Source organism: Nyctibius grandis, chromosome 19 (genome assembly GCF_013368605.1).
Source record: "Nyctibius grandis isolate bNycGra1 chromosome 19, bNycGra1.pri, whole genome shotgun sequence".
Lineage (NCBI taxonomy): Eukaryota > Metazoa > Chordata > Aves > Nyctibiiformes > Nyctibiidae > Nyctibius > Nyctibius grandis.
In genome coordinates, this window is record NC_090676.1 from 6,906,449 (window position 1) to 6,923,377 (window position 16,929).

Below are 16,929 nucleotides of genomic sequence, written 5' to 3' on the forward strand. Positions count from 1 at the left end.
TGCTTAGTTCTGTTCCATGGGAAGCACATTTACCAGGGCCATGGCTGCCAAGAAGACAGAGTACAGAACAGGATAAGAAAAACTGGGCCATCCTAACAGGCACCAGCAATACCCTTCTCTTTGTCAAACACCAAATCATAAGGGACAGGACATGAAGCAGAAAGCAGCATAGTTCGTCTTTGCTACTATCAGGAGTAGCATTCAAAAGTCTTTGGTACCAGCTGTGAGGCTTTGCATGCAAAGGGAAAATAACTGTCAGTATTGAGGTGTGGTGATATAGGAAAACAGCAGAAGACAACACTGGAAAGACAGACAACTGTGGGATTTTACGTGAACTCATTGTGATTCATTATGTAGGCCAGGGTGAACAACTTCAAATGGCTGTTTTAAGTTTACCTGAATTACTATGAGCACAGCTTCCTTAAGATATCTTTCTTGCTTTACCCTTTATAACCTACTCTTTGAAGGCTGACACTTCTGGCATCATATAGTTAAGGCTCCTGCTTTGTTTTTTCTTCATGATTAATTCATTACTGCTCCTAGTACTGCATACACTCTACTTGTTATACACTTGGCCTTTCTCCTTGGATCTGTAGGTCTTCAGATTGTGTTAGCCAAAAGAATTTATATGCCTTTTACCACAGTAGTGTTGGGGTACTACAGCTTTTCAGTGAGTTGTACAGAAATTTCAAAGCAGAATCGCTGCAGTTTGCTGAAAGGAGAGCTTGTTACGGGAGTTCATCCATCACACGCACATGTTGATCACATCCTGCCTGCTCTCCACTGGACCTATGACTGAGCAAAATGAGACCAAGGGTTGCAGTCAGACCTGGTTCTTAGCCAAATCAGTGCTTTGACCTTCAGAACAAGTTGTTATTTCAAGACAGGAACTACTGCTTCTAATAACTTAGGTTTCAAAACAAGACAGTTCTCATCTTGGGTGGTTTAATATTCAGTGATAACATGTTCAAGACACAGCAGAATCCATGGAAGGACATCCTCAGGAAGTCATTCCACATTTTTGCCAAACTAAGATTCAATGGAAGCCTGACTGGAGAGAATTGTACATACTGCCCCGAACACTTGCATGATAGGGAATAAGAACAGAGAAAGTGGTGGATCAGCTAACATCAAGCATGCAGTATCCTAGCATCCAAAGAGAACAAAAAAAGGAGAAACCTGCAAGTGAAAGAAGGGGAAAATAGTGAGCAAACTTCTACGATCATATAGAAAACCAAATGCCCACAGACAACAGCACATTCATTTCTCCTGCAAAATGGTGCAACGGCCATTCACATACCCTATGCCCTCGCCATGCGTTCCCAAACCTTGCGCAAATAAACCTCTGGCAGCATCTACTGTTTTCCAGGAACAGGATATAAATTGCACATAATCACAAGCATTGTGTGGGCTTCCTGGGGAGAATTCAGTGAACAAAACTCATGAACAGATGCAGCTGGAATTCACTTTTGCCTAATCAGAAGGAAATAATCTGTTTAGAAATTCCCTAACTGTACCACTGCTAGCAGCTAAGCCTTGGATCCCATGCAGCCAGAGCATACCTGATTTGTGAGGTTGTTTTTAAGAAAGATTAATAGAGTCAATGAAGTTGTATTCATCAGTTCAAGGTCTTGAAGTTCATGGGTTTTGTTCTCAATGTTCAGCTGTCATGCCATTGCATTATGCCCTGTATATCCTAGAGTGTTTAAAAGGTTCCACCTAACAGAATGGTCAGAACAAATATTGAAGCTAAATATTGCAACTGAATCACTTCGGTGATAGAAGTAAATGTCAGTAAGACCTGACTGTTAATTGACTAGTTAAAACATTACCACTTTTCCAAAGCTAGATACAATTTAATTGGTTATTTAATACATCTTCTAAGTCTCAAGTTTTTGCTGCAAAACCAAGTTCCTAAGCATCTAAACCGAGTATTTCCCTTGCTTCCTTAGACTAGGTTTTGAAGAAGTGGTCATTTCACAAGCTGCATTATATTATGTCACTTGAGGCTGTAGGTACTTCAGTCTGAAGAAACTAAAAGAAAAATCCATTACTTGAGGTTGGAATGCCTGCATGCCTTTAAACCCTCCTGAATTTTGAAGGGTGGATAACAGTTATTTCAACCCCCACCTTTGATTTTCCTTCTTCTACTTATTAGCAGCTGGTTCAGAGAATTAAACCATCTGCTCTTTGAAAAATGAGTATTGACAAAAATAAATAGTTTAGCCTTGGCAGTAAATTCATCCAGACTGCAACTTGTCTTACCATTGCTGCTTCAACTAATAAGATTACAGCTAGAACATTACATCTGTCAAGAACCTTCATAACTGCTTTTAGAAGTGAAATATAATTCAGATCAAAATTTTTAGCCAGTTGTTGAATAATCTCTGTGCTTAGTTTTTCAAGTATCTGAAAGAGTGATTTCCTCGTAACACAAGCTAAGTGAGTAAAGCAGTAGGCATAGATGTTCATTAGTTTAATTAACATTATTTGAAGATAAATACTAATGGGACTGATTATAAACAATAGCCTTTGTTTTCTGCAATTTAGAGAATGCAAATTCTGAAGTTTCTACTTGGCTGTGCAAACCAAGCAATGGAAAGAACAAATATGTGGCTTCAATCTACATGGAATAAAGCCCTACACACATAAATGATAAACAGCTCTGACTAGAAGACTGGGGATAATCTTTTGTTCTCTTCATTGTTGATATTTCCAGTTAATACCCTTCTTGCTATATGACAGAAGGCAGTTCAGTTCAGCATGCTCCATTCACTCTTGAAGCAAGTCACTTCCCATTAGCTTCTAGGTCTGGAAAAAGGGAATAATTATGCCTTTGAAATCAGATTTGCAGAGAAGTCCAGTCAGTATTACTTCTATAACACTTAGTTCAAAGTGCAGCTTATCATAGAACCTACAGGTGTTTGTACACATAATACTACAGGCAGATCTTAGTCCCCTATATTCTAACCCCCAAACTTCTGATTTACAGTATTGCTGGTTGCCTAGCACGGGTTTTGACCTGGCAGTAAACAGAGCCACTGAAGACTGTATTGTAACACTGCTGCTGTTCTTACTCTTCACTCACAAAACCTTTTAAAAGGATTTCAAAAGGCATTAGGAACACAGTAATCTTCACAAATTCCTTCTGAGGTAAAATCTCTGGTGAGGTAAAAGGCTAGGATTTTCAAATCGGGGTGCCTAGAGTTATCTTCTTAAATGTCTCAGGATGTAATGAAGATGTCAGTGGGATCTTCGTCACTTCTGAAAAATTAGGCCAATTATTTCAGTGTGAGCTCACTGCACAGCTTCAGAAATCTGCCCTGGAAAATGTCAACCCAATACTGGTCTCTGAGTCAGTGATAAACAAGTTTAAAGGCTTGGAGCAGCACATACATTTCAAGGCACTGCAGACAGGAGCAGAGACAGACATTTTTTTCCTCATGTCCTGTGAAGTGATAAAGCTGCATCCTCTCATGCTTTTCAAAACATGAGGTCCAAAGCAAGCTCCCTCTTTGCCCCAAATCAGGCAGTTTCAGCTGTGAATCCCATCTCCCTGCTTCCTGCTCTACTGCCTGGAAGCTTCTCATGTCATTAACCTCTTTCTTATACAAAAGCCTGCATAAAAGCAGCCCTTTCTTTGGGTTATTTTCACAAGGTAGCACATCTCGGGCATAATGGTTAGAGCTCAATTGTACCATTGCCAGTTTTGATGGACTCTCAGCAAGGAAAAGTGGAATGAAAGCATCATATTGCCTATATTCACTAGGTATAGGACTTTTTGGAAACTATAACATTATACAAAATCATTTTTTTTGCTATGCTTTCTGTCTCCAAGGAGTAAAAGCTGACAGCACTGTTAGTTTTGGGGCAAAACAACAGAGCATAGGAGCAAGTATTTCATTCAGTAGTCACCATTTTGGCTCAGGGGATGAATAAATATACCACATTTCTTTCAGGCAGCGAACAAAGATGAATTACTTAAAAATAAGGTAAAGTGAAAATCAATCTGCTGAATTTAAAAATATGTTAATATTTTAATTGATATATTGCATGTCAGCAGGATTAAAATGAAATAATCTATCTTTCTGAACACATGATCATTTGTGTTGCTAGAAAACTGTTCCTGTTTTTTAAAGAGAAGAATGTCCCTCTATCCTTCTCTATATATGGAATATGCCATCCCCCTAATGATATAACTATATATAACTACACTAGAGAGAATGGAATTTATATTCATGAGATACAGATGGCTTCATAATTCACTAGTGATGGAGGCCTGAGTGAGTAATTAGGCCTCCCCTAAGGAGCAGAAAGCAATTCCAAATCTCAGTACAGTTAGTAAATAACTTACCTAAGGAGACATAGGTCCTCTTACTGGCTCTACTTTAACCTGCTCTGTGACATTGGGCACCTCCCCTCTCCACCTTTTTCCCAACCTCTACTTAGACTGGCAAGTTTTGGTTTACAGGAAAACCATCTCTAGGTTTAACAGTGAATAGATCTTTATCCTGTATAGAGTGTAATTGCAAAGGGTCCTGGCTATGACTGGAGGAAATCCAAGAAGGCAGTTGATTTTCATGAAGAATTTTAAGATATCATCCAATTTTCATTTCAAATTACTGAAATTCAAGCTTGCCATTCTTGAGTCAAACATAATCCACATGTTCAATACTAGACATCACCAAGACAGCAGAGTGACATTAGTCTCAAGTCACGAGAATTTCAGACCTACAAAACTAGCTAGAAACACATTAAATCTTTTGCTAAGTCAGCAAAGCCACACCTTGCTGAGATGTGTGGGAGGCATCCCTTCCTTATCCCTGAAAGTCCAATTGCTCCTATTAGAAGACTTGACAATTTTAGTCAAGGTTTTGAGAGATCAGCGGAGACATGAGTAGTTATCAGGATATATCCCAATGCTCATTAAAACGCATACAAATAACCCAGGGAACAGAGTGAAGAAGTGCTATACATTTCACACAAAAGACTGAGATGCACAGACAAACTGTTTACTAGCCTCCGTATACATGGTTCAAACATAAGTCAGTACCAAGCAATTAGCTGAAAATTTTCATATGTTTTCAAATAGGCTGAAAGTTTAGAGCACAAACAGACTTTTCTTTCAAATCATTAAAAATTCCCCTATGCCTTACTTCATAATAATGTACTTCATATAGAGCAGACCAAAAGATCTGGAACCGTCTTCCGCCATACTCAAATTGTGTTTTTTACTCCCTTCTTATTCTCTAACTTGTTCCACAAACTCCAGACTAAGTACCCTCATCAGCTACTAGAAAGGGGACTTCTAGCAATTCTGAGAGTAAAACAGCTTACAGAAGCTATTTATATAGGACAAAAAATAACCTGCAAAGACACAGTTAAACTTCTACACAGAAGAACCCAACTGTAGACTACTCCATTATATTCAGAAGAACGAAAGTAAACTGAGACTTACATCAGACTCTTGAAACACACACCTTCAGAAAATAAAACCTCCTCAATTGAGCAAAAGCTATACTGAAAAGTTTTTTAAGAAGTGAAACAAATCTAGAAAAATAATAAAACTTTTATTACTTTATTTTCCCCTTCAGATCAAGCCAATTCTCCCCACTACAAATTCCCATCCACCTCTTAAAAATATGCCATACACTCATCTCACCACAATATATAGGGACAAAAATGAGGGGGGTGGGGTGATGTAGAAGCCCAGCTGAGATCACTTAACTTGGGACTAACTATAAATACATCCTGCTTTAAAAAAAAATTCTTCCTTCTCTGATGTTTGAAGCTGTTGAGAAAATTTAGTTCATAGAAATGCAGGGAAGAGCTTTAGCAGTATTGCATGGACCGTCATTTCAGTGACTGTTACATTTGGTAAGGGTCTCCATTTAGCCCGTGCCCAGGGCTAAACTATAACCAGTTGTTCTATCACCCAATCTCCCCTCCCCAACCGAGAAAGGGAATTTGGAAAAGGAGGGAGACTCATGAGCTGATATTTAAACAGATTTAATAAAATAAGAAACCCAATATCAATAGTAATACAAAAGACACAAAATTATACTTAGCCTATAGAGTGGTGGCAAGTCCCTTCAGGGTTAGTAACCTTTGAGAAAAGAGAAGGTGAAAGAGGAAGAGCAGAGCAGAGCCAAAAAGGCTCCTTTATCTCTACCAAACTTCCCCATTTATAGTGAACATGACGTTACTGTTATAGAATACACCTGTGGGCCAGCCTGGGGCAGCTGCCCTGGCTTTCACTGCTACTGGCCTTGATCACCATCCCACAGCTGGTCACAAACGGAAACAAAACCTAACAGAAACTTGATTCTATAAATTTTATCCCTGCAAAACCAGGACAGTAAGTTAATTTAAGATATGAATAGATTCTTTCCTTGCTTGTGTGCAGTCTGGCTAACAAGGAAACAAATTCTTCTTTCACGAAAAAGTCAGATGATCAATAAAAATAAGAAACTTGAATTTTTAGCATTTCTTAACACTGCTTTTTAAGTGAGTACTTGGTGCTCTTATTATATAATTATGAAAAGTTATGTCTTCAGAAAATATTGCTAATATATCACTAACACTTCTGAGCTGATAATGAATTCTCTATAGCTATTTAGCTATTATGTGATGCAAAATATTTTCAGACTAAGAAATTTTGTTCTGTTTTGAGCTTAGCACATAATATCTACTAGAAAAAAAAAATTAAAATGGGTATTCCATTTTTGGAAAGTTCAGAAATAAACTACTTTGGCTTCTAGCTATCCATCCATATCTTCCTTAAAGTAACTAGATATACCTTCGGCTATGCAAAAATTCATACTAAACTTTCCCATTTAAAGGACTTTTCCAAAATATAATGTGTTCTGTATATATTATATGGATTAGGTTTACTAACGTAATATGTTTTATGAAGTCAATTAATGAACACTAAAAAAATAAGAAACTTATCTTTCTTCAAACTTTCTTAAAGCGCATATGGAGCCTGCAAGGCTTTCAACAAAGTCAAAAAGAGTAGCAACAGAATTCAGGTAAGAGTTATTCTTGAAAATCTTTCATGGTGGCTAGGGAATTCCCCTAAAAAGACAGCAACAAAGGTCATTGCTACCATAGGTTGTGGCTGAAAAGTAGTAGCTTGGGCAGAACAGGCTGTGGAAGAGGGAGGAAAGAGCCTAGGCTCAGGGATCTGCTTTCCTTCTCATTTACTCTACTCTGGTTTATGGAAAACTATACATCTGTGGATGCAGCTGCATCCCTTTAAAATTCAGACAGTAAGCAGGCTCTCTCATCTTGAAACAGGAAAGCGAGAATGAGAGTATCTAAAGAAAATATCCTTCAGCTTGCTTGCTTCTAAACTAGCCTTTTTATTCCCCCTTTTCCAGAGGGTTATGTTTTTCAGCCAGGATCAACTTGTGCCTGTTTCCTTTCTCTTTGGCTTGCAGAAGAGATCTATAAAATGCAGGAAAAGAGAGAAATACAAGGGCAGAACTTGGACTATATGGAACCACAAGATATAGCCTACAAACACAGCATCACCTGTGTTTTACGTTCAATACTACTAAACATTAACCTCAGTTCATCTGAGGAATAAATTCTCAGTGCTTCAAATTAGTGTCATTCAGTCAAAAGTCTGATGTAATTTGGAGACAGTCACTATCTCCTTATCTTTCAGGTTGTGATCTGAAGAATTTTAGCTGGTTCTGAATTTTAAATACTTCACTTAAATTGCATATGTGATATCCAACACCCAGCACAGTGGCAAACCAAACACTAATTTCATGTTGAAGTAAACAAGGGAAAAAGATGAACTCATAGAGAGGTAGGTCTCATTTGCATGGACACACGTCAGATGACAAAATCAGGGGAAGTTTTACAGTAAGAGTTAATAATACAGAAGCATCTAATTTTAAATTATACTGCCTGGAGCATCGTTTCCTCCTCAGAGCCACAGTGAAGCAGAAAGAGCTTAGGAAAATGTAATAGTCATTCTAATTTAACCTATTCTCCCAACTCTACAAAGTATGGCTTCTACTAATCAGGCAACTATTTAAGGAAGGCAAAGTAATTCTTATTTATTTTTGGATTCAAGGTAATTTACTTAATGTGAAGACTAGATCTGCAAGCAATCAGCAGTTAGCCTAGTTATCAGAGACTTTCCTTCCCACTGATGGGAAGATGATGATATGATTGAATCACTTTGCGTAGAGTGGCTCTCCATGCAGCGGCTGGTGGGATACCTGCCTCTTGCTAGTTTTGTTACAGTAAAAGTTGTATATTGAATGTCTTGGCTGCTGCTTTGGTTCCTGTCACAATTTCTACCCATCAGTTCGGTCCCTGACATTTACTTCAGGTAACCAACAGAGCTATGAACGTGGCAGATTAGTTACAGGATCTAGTTCCCTGACTGTTTATTTTCTTTGGTTGAAATATTTGAAATTCTGTAAGGATAAGTTTAAAATATCCCACTTCCCTTTATAGAAAGAGACCTAAGATGATTAACTCTTAAGGATGTGATTGATACCATGTGATTTCAGTGTAACTTCAACACATATTTAAAAATTAGCCATATTTGTGCATGCAAATACTTAGCCCTGTAGCTCTATTAGAAGCAAACAGGATTTGTATATGTGAGCTGTCAGCTTATTTGATCTGTGCATTCACTCAAATGCTATTTGTATGCAAGTGCAATCACACATGTGAAGTACAGAGAAAAACTGATCAAGCAGGTTTGGAACCTCTCAAAAAAATTCACCCTTAGTGTATTTTAAACTAGCCTCTTCAGAATAGCTAAAATAAATGCTACTCAAATGTATTACACTTGCCAAGCAACCTCTCCAGAATTATCCAGCAGAGGGAATATAGTCTATTGGTTTACATATGATTTTGGGAGCTGTAACATTTGAGCTCTTCTCCATTAGTTTTGAGTGACCCTGAGCAAAGTAAATGAACCTCTTTGGTTCCTTGTCTGTAAACAAAAGATCAAAGAAAAAAAACAGAAAAGTAATTTCTACCCTCAGCTGATGCAACAAATAATTGTGGAATGCTTAAAGTGTTTTGAGATCCTTGTATGAAAGAATAAGGATGAAGTAGTACTAACAGTACAAATGTAATTTGGCTCCAACAGTGTTAGCTGAGTGCAGCCAGGGCTGAGTCATGACACTTTCTACATATAAAACATTTTCTTAAATAAAAGCATTAATCTGCAAAACAGAGCTGCATTCTAGATCATAGGCTCCCCTTGGATTCTTTTTATTTATTTTTCCCTAAACAGGCTTTTGACATGGGATCTATAAAACTCCAAATATGCTGCTGAAGCTGATAATATAATTTACCTCTTTAGGGCTGAGAAGTAAACAGATGTTCTTCCTGTCTCAGGGGACATTAAGGATTCCATGATGATTTTTTGAAACAGTCAGCTTTATCCCCAATGTCCTTACCAAAGTCCTGTCACATTGTGTGTGTTCCCAGTCCTTGTTTGGACTGTTCTATATACCACCAGAACATTAAGGTGAACAAGTCTAATATCTTACCTAAGGCTGCTCATACTTACTATTTATACTTAGTGTTTACGTTATCTTTCTCTTTGCCCCTTTCAAACCATTTATCATAACTCATGAAAGTGAACTTTTACCAAATCTATTGAGACCAAGGTTGCCATGAAAGAAAACACGAGGGACTACTGCTATGCTTGCAAAACAGCCACATACAAGAGTATTTGTACTCGTGCATAGAAGAATTGCACATTAAAAATGATTCAAACACAGGAACTGCATACAGATTCAAGTTACCACAAAACAAATACAAATCATTGTAGGCCTCTGAAAAAGGAAATTATATTGTAAGGGTGTAAGGAAACAAAAAAAAAAAAAAAAAAAAGGAAAGTACAAGAAAAGATGATTTCCATATTTAGGAAAAACTAACCTCTAATTTCAGCAGTGTTGCCTCTTGATACAAATATTTTTTCAGCCAGAATGAAGGAAGTCTGACTCTTCTTTGCCTTAAAGAGTGTTTTCTTTCCACAGAAGTAAAAAGATGGAGTAACTCCAAGTATGCTATGCTCCATTCCCTTAAGAAGGGGACTGGAGTACTGTATTATCAATATGATTATAAAAGGTGATAGGATCTGATGCCGGTCTGGCATCTGCTGGGTAAGTCAGTGGTGTAAAATTTTGTGCTCCCTTGGGCACAAAGGAATTAAAAAATATATAGACTTAAACTGTAAAATCTAACAATTAGTGCTGATTAAAACATTAATGTTGCGTTTGACTTTCAGTAGAGGTTTTAAAGCAATATTGATCTGCTCTATTAGATAATGCAGCTGAGTCTGCTGGAGATTTACTGTCTGGATTAATTCCAGATCACCACTTCGGATAACATATGTGATATTTTGGTTTTTATTTTCTTAAGAATTGGACCAAGATGATCAGCCCAAGCTATGCATTTAAGTGTGACCACATTTACAGTTACGTGGCTTTTTTTTCCCCTGGGTCATACTTTTCCCAAATATTGTTGCCATTTAAGTTTCTTACCATTGAACCAGGAGTGCATTTTACAGATGCTGAAGCAGATGCTTGTCCATGTAAATTTTATGCTTACTTCTTGATAAATCTAGATATTGCCTTTTGATTGTAATAAAATTAAATCAGCTTACACAAACTGATAATCCTATTCCACATCCCAATATTTCAATTTAATTTTACATCTCCTCAAGGCTGTTTTATTATACAATGAACGCTTTAGTATTTTTTTATGCTTCATGTTCTGAATCATCGAACCAAGACCCTGTGGTAAATTACTATTCTATGACACACTGACTTCAATTTTTTATAAGTAAACACTTCTGATTTGTTTAATATAACTAATACATTACACAGATCTTGCTGTATTAAGAAGCTTAAGTAATTCAAAAAAAGCTTTGGCTGCTTCAGACAAATGAGGTGTTGTGATGGAAAACAAAACCACCACAGCTTTAGGGTAGGTAGGATGCATGCAGGGGCAGTGGCACTATTACTTTAGAGTAGATGCTTGGTTTCTCTGGACAGTACTTGCCAGGAGGGCGGGTGACTTGGAAGCCATGGTGATGATTCTGGCCCAGCCTGATTCATTGAGCTGGCAGGTACAAAGCGGAGGAAACGCTTTGTTCTCGCATAGTGGCAGTACTCGGCTCCGTACAGCACACTGCAGCAGAAAGCCTGTGTAGTCTTGTTGCCATCAAACACTGTCTTTCCCAAGGCTTCTTAATATGTTCCATTACCTACTTCCTACTAATATCACTGCACTTTTGTTCCAGAAATAACCTTTCTTCCTTCCTTGGATCTGAATTAAAAAAAAAAATCCACCACAGACTCTTCTCAGTGGTGCCCAGTGACAGGACAAGGGGCAACAGGCACAAACTGAAACATGGGAAGTTCCATCTGATCATGAGGAAAAACAGTAAACAGCCACCAGACAAGTAAGAAAATGAACTATTCTAAAAGCTAGATTTCAGAATGTTATTCTCTTTACTTTCTTGAAATGATGGGCTGTTCCTATTGTAATATAGGAAAAACTACCTGTGTCTTTTCACTGAGATTATCCCATAACAGACAAATATGAACAAGAAAAACTTGTGGAAAAACTGGAATGATTTATGCATAATAATTAGTTGCATAATATAATGTGTGCCAGAGGATTATTTCCTCGAATCTGAGATCTGCTTGGGCCAGTTGAGGAATCTGTTAAGGACATGCATCTTGCCACATGATCCTGCAAACCCTACATTCACCCAGCTTCCACTTAACTCACTGAAAACCTTTTGAGTCAAGAACTAAAAGTAAAAGATCTCATAAAGAAAACACTATTTCAGAACTATTTGATTTCCTCTGTTACTGAAAGTCCCTTTGAGGCCAGGAGTCAGACTTAAGATAACTTCTAGAGAAGGACTGCCTTACAGACAGCATTCAAGAGTCTTGGGGTCAGTCCTTGGCTATGCCATGTTTCTTCTGAGCATCCTTGCCTAAGCTCTTGAGGGCCAGAATTTCAAAGCAGCTCTACTCCCACTGTCCTGATTTCAGGAAAAACATCACTGCTTAATGGAAGGTCTTTCTAGACTTTTTTGGGTGACCTTTAATTTTTCTATGACTCAAATTTCAGTCTTTAAAAGGAAAAAGACAGTTTTTTTCTCTGTCACTGTTACAACATAGTTTTGCTCGGTGAGAGAAAAATATTAAGAGGAGTGCTCATGGATGTACTGCTGTAGTAATAAAATACTAACTTCAGCATTGTGCTTTATATAGTGTGACATATCTGGGGTGCACTATATGTTGCTGTTATTCATAATTAAGTCATTGACGGGGCAACAGTTCACCCAGATCAGACTTCTGTCCTTTTTCTAGGCAGTTCAGTTAGCTTTAAAAAGATGACTATACCTTTACAAGTATCATAGCAAAGAAATTAATTAACAGGGCACTTAATCACATTTTTGGGCACCAATACATCAGGTAGAGATGTCATTTTCATTAATATCCTCCAATATTTATATTTCTCAAGACTCTGTAAAAGTACTGTTAATGGACTTGAGAAGAAGAGAGAATTTTCCTGCTGAATCGAGTCTGTGTGATTAAGTGCTCAGTCTCTGGTAACAAATGAATGCAACAACCTTTAAATCCTTTCCATACAGACAAATTAATGTCTTTCTCATAATAATATTGCTGGAAATCTAGACAGGCCAGTGCATCTTTGTGACTTTCTCTGCATAAGTCAGATTTACAATGCTGCATTGAAGAAAAAGAAAGGGCTATGACGACAAGTTGATAAACAAGTTAAAATAATATAATTTGCACTGTGTCATTTGTATGCTGTCAGCATACATATAATTCCAAAAATTACCGTGGGTAAATCCATTATAGGTCTGCTAAGTACTGCTGCTGGGTACGTTGAGTCCTGATGCCTCATCATGCTTTATACTCGTTAGCAATTTGCATGGCAGAGCTACATAGCTCTTAACTGGAAGATGAAAGTCACACTTCCTACTCCAGTAGTGCTGACATTTAAATTTGATGTCAATGTTACAGTCTCATCCTAATTTCAAAATCCCTTGTGCTAATAGTGCTTAAGCCTTAATTGCACATTTAATCATAAGAATTACAGAATGACTCTGGTACGTTAAGACAGAAAAAAATGCAATGGACATAGATACCAAAGCAAATCAAATAGGAAAGACAAAGAAAAGAAGTCTGTAAAACAGAAAATGTTAAATGTTTTTCAACCAATCATCACAAATGGTGAAATATGAAATTCCGTAAATATCACCTTCATTCCGCTAAATGTGATACGCTTACTGTAACTAAATATCTAAAATTTGTCTGTTTATCTACAATTCTAAAGTGACTAAGGGAGTTACTGCCATCAACTAAACTCAAGTCATGGACATGGAGTTTTACATAGCTGGCTGTTTCTTTTAAAGATCTGCACACACAAAAAAAACACCCCACATAAAAAGTATTCTGTATTTGTAGGGAGAGACAGATTTTTAACATGGTAATTAAAATACTTGGCCTCAAACAGAAAAATCAATACTATCTACAGACTCTTTGAACTAACACTTCAAGACTATCAATGAACTTGCTAAATGACTACAGTCACCAAGGAAATAAATGTTACAAATAAATGTTATTCATAAAATAAGGAACTTAAACCGGAAGCTAAGCAGTCAAGAATGTTCAGTGTTAATGCTGAAACGTCAGCACTGCAATTCCTATATCAGTCCATGGATCTCATGCAGTATAACTATTCTGAGAAAAGTCAAAATAAGATTTTGAGCCAAAGTCCATAGACATTTGAGAAAGTCTTACTACCTGTTTTACTATAGCACGTTTGTTATTGACATTATTTTATACAGTGAAAGTCTTTGTTAGGTCTGTAATGCCTAACAAATGATACTCTAATTTCATAATTAGGCTGCCAACTACTATAACATTGTTAGAACTAGGCAAAAATAGATCTCACTTTTTCAGAAAAACTTGCCTTTTTCTCACTGAAAAGTGATTTGTTCAAAAAAACTTTAAAAGCTTTTTGTAAAGAATCCGAATGTATGAAACTGTTCTGGAGGCTGACCACAGACAGGGTGAAAGACATAATCTAATCCTGTTTCTGACAGTGGGACTAGGTTTGCTTTTGTATCCAGCTAAATTCTACAGTCTACGCTCAGAGAAATATTTCGACTGCTTCTAGTTTAACTGCCATCAAAACCAAATTGATGCTACAGGGAAAAATAAAAATGATAAATTAAGATGCTTTTGATAACAAAATCTGTATGTTTGTTCATGAACTGGAAGCAGAAACTGACGATCTTTTGATACTCTATCTGATCATTACAGTTGTTTCTATTAGCATTCAGCATAGCAGCACAAACGCAAAGAGAAGCTTAAAGCGCAGAGCAATGGTGGATTACAGTAAGACAAAAAATTAGAAGTCTTTAAGACATGAGTTTTCTTTCAGGCTTCAGAGGTGCGTGGTGACATCTGAAGAGATCTCTCTTCTCTGATAAGCATCATATTGTATTTTGCTGCATCTTGAGATGCTGCAGTAGTCAACGGCATTATAGCGATAAGCACTTCTCAATCACAGACAATACACTGTTGTATTGCATCTTGGGTCATCAAATCCTGACAAGTCCAGTGTACGAATGGCATTCATTCCTTTCCAGGATTGTGTGAAAGTAAAGTCAGAAATTCTTGGAACCTCTGCCTTGTGAACCTGTCAGTTTTCAGTGCCATTTGCTTTGGTATCAGCTATGTGTTGCTGGTCAGACCAAACCATCCCAACACAAACTGCCAACACCAGCGTGCCCTCTTTGCTGTCAGTAATTCCCAGCTGTGTTGGTATCAGTGGCATGTTGCTGTCCCAGTGCAACCAGGACACTTGGCGATCTTTTAAAACTTGTCTTCCATTCCAGATATAAGACCAGGGCAGCGAAGTGCGCTGTAATGATGACAGTTTCAGCTCCCTGGAAGACTGCTAGGCTCTAAAATGATTTAAAAGAAAACTTCTTCCTACCTTGAATGCACAGTGTGGTAAGCAGATGAAATCTCTCCTGAGCTGTATGCATTATCAGTAGCAAATCTGTGCCTTCTTGTATAGAAAATTAGATAAAGTATCCTCTTCGCAGACCTTTAATTTAATCTAGAGACTGATACCATATTGCTTCCAAGCTTTCTTAAAAAAGCCCCACAAAAGATGGACAGGCTGTGCTAACAGTATCTGACAGTTCTTTGTCCAAGAGAACACCCTCCAATAATGTATTTTCAAAATAGCAAAAATTTTCATAGCTAACATATGTTGTGAATTAAAATGACTGATGTTAGGCTGTGATACAAAATGACATGCATAATGTCCTTTTTCTCCAAGTTTATTACAAGTCCATACCTCTCAAACCAAGCTCATAATCAGCTTCATTATTTTTTGTGTACGTGCATGCTTCCATGGGGCAGTTATCAGCAAATCAATGATGTGATTCACTGCTTGTAAAACTTCATAGCCTGTTCAACTGTGTTCACAAAACAGTGGTGGCCCATCAATGATACAAGGATCAGCTTACAAGGATAATACAAGGATTATTCTGTCACAGAACAATCTCATGATACTGTCACAGCTACTCATCCTAACTTGCTGTGGATGCTTTCCTGGCTTGCATGTGATTCTGTCTCTGGTTGCATTCTTGAGAAACAATCCTCTCCCTCTTGGGGCACGCTAAAATCCCCCAAGGCTCCTGAATGAATTTTACAGGTGTTTTGGATTTCTTTCTTGGAGAATCTAACTTGCATGTCATTGTGAAAGTCCAGGTCTTGATAGCATCAAACACTTTCATCAAATTCACTGATAAGAAAGAGAACAGGTATGCTGTTCTATACTTTTCTGATAAATACCTCCCTGGCTGCATCTCTTCTGCAGTTTAAGCTACACTATGAGTCAAATAGCATGTACTGGACTATGTTATTCTCAAGAAAGCATTCTAGTAGCGTGCTATCCAAGACAGGATAATCTTTGCTGTTTTTTCTTTTTTTTTTTTTTAAATTGTCAATGGTAATGAAAATGGCACTTTTGAAATCCTGCCTTTCCAGTGTTTTCCAGTTTGAGGGGACAAAGCAAGGCCCGAGAGACCATTTTGAGGGAGTAGAGGGATACGGACAACTAACAGCAATTGCTGACAGGATGTGTCTTAAGCAAGGCATCAGCACACTGCATTTTCTAATAGAAATATCTATTCATCAGTTCGTCCACTTGATTCTGTTTCTTTCTCAGTATTTGTCAAGGTTTTTACTGACTCCAAACATACCTGTCTTTTTGCTAGGTCTTTTACTTCCTCTGACAGCCCAACAGAACCTCAAAATGAAAAGCTTTTGTATTATTTATATAACTTATGCATAGATCCCCATGATGTTACTGAAGATACACAAAGCCTGTGGTGGGTTTTCTTCATTTACAACTATTTTATAACTCTAACTGCTTCACAGAATGTTAGGGATTGTAAGGGACCTCGAAAGATCATCTAGTCCAATCCCCCTGCCAGAGTAGGATTACCTAGATCATGTCACATCATGCTTGCTTGGCTTATGTCTGAAATAGGGTTTATTTGGGTATCTGTCTAGCCCTGTGTTGCATTCAGAGCCCTGATTCTAGATCAGTCCTTTTCTTCCACTCTATTGATAACCCTTCATAAATCAATCTGGGCTAAGTTCTGCTCTGAAACTCATGAGCTATGAAGTCATGGGAGTTCTGGGAGCAGATCCCTAGCACCACTCAGAAAAGTACGCAGGCCACAAGCTCATATGGAAAGCTCTCACATAATCTATGTAACACACATTAAGCAGCCTATGTTCCTTCCCACAGATGGGAAGAAGTCTGGAACTGGACTACCAGAAGGACACATAGAGCTCAGACTTCACAGAA